Here is a 1,158-nt window from a genome sequence, read left to right as displayed (position 1 = left end):
ATAGGGCCTGGCAGGGCACTGCTCAGGCACCACTGTGGCCAGAGGCCGTGGATGCTTCTCATAGGGGCTCTGTGACCTCAGAATCACGGCGGCCTGCCTCTGACCTCAACGCCTACCTGGTCCAAGTGAAAGAGGAAAGGCTCAGAGAAAGCAGAAGCAGGCCCAAGTGCCAGCTCACTCGTGGCTGATCTTCCACTAAGTCTGGGAGGATTTTAGGTCCTTCCAGAGTCCTGAGTAAGGGGAAGTACCTGGCAAGATACAGTGGGTGTTAGGGCAGCAGCGAGCAGGGCTGGGTCTCCACAGAGGCCACTCGCCTCTTCCCCAGGGCCAAAGCCTCACTCTGGATGTCACGGTCCCAGCCCGGCCTGCCCCCTGGCTTGGCACGTGCCTGAAATAGTTCCTCTCTCCGTGTTTTCCTGATTTATATGTCTGACCCTTGAGCTTTTGTCCTTCTGTCCCTGACACTGGTAAACCTCCCGTTTGGGGCTGAGGTTTCGGGGCAGATCCTGGAGTCTGGGGAGGTGCCCTGTGCCCAGCTGGCCCAGCGAAGGCCTGGATGGTGCCCGGTGAAAGCGAGGGTTAGGGGAGAGCCTCTGAGTGTGAGATGGGGAAAGCGAGGGAGGGCTGTGGATCGGGAAGGCAGAGACGGAGAGAGGGACGCGGGAGACAGAGGGAGCCATGGAGAGAGGGGGAGAGCCAGGGACACAAAAACAGAAGGGAGAGGGGGGAAACGGGTGGTGGTAACAACCGATAGAGCAAAAGGGAGTCCGAGAGAGGGAGGAAGAGCCAGAGGCTGAGAAAAAGAAGGGGGCAACACACACGGAGTTGGGGGGCCATGAGGGGTTAGAGCCACTGACAGGGAGACCCTGAGAGAGACAGAGACCCGGGAGGAGTGGAAGAAAAAAGGAAACAAGCCCGAGCCAGACAGGCCGAGCGGCCAAGAGGGAGGAACGAGCGAGAGGAACGAGCGACGGAGGCGGAGGCAGCGCCGGGAAAGGGAGCCTCGGGCCGCGGGTGCCGCGCGGGTCCCGAGTCCTGGAGGGCGCAGGGTGGCGGGACCCGTCGACAGCCGAGCGAAGGCCCGGCGGCCGGAGAGCCGGGCGGGGTCGGCCGGCTGCCGGGGGAGGGGTCCCGGGGCGCTTGGGGAGGTGGCCGGGA

This window comes from Ailuropoda melanoleuca, chromosome 4 (genome assembly GCF_002007445.2).
Source record: "Ailuropoda melanoleuca isolate Jingjing chromosome 4, ASM200744v2, whole genome shotgun sequence".
In the NCBI taxonomy this organism is placed as follows: domain Eukaryota; kingdom Metazoa; phylum Chordata; class Mammalia; order Carnivora; family Ursidae; genus Ailuropoda; species Ailuropoda melanoleuca.
Note: the sequence above shows the minus strand (reverse complement) of the source record.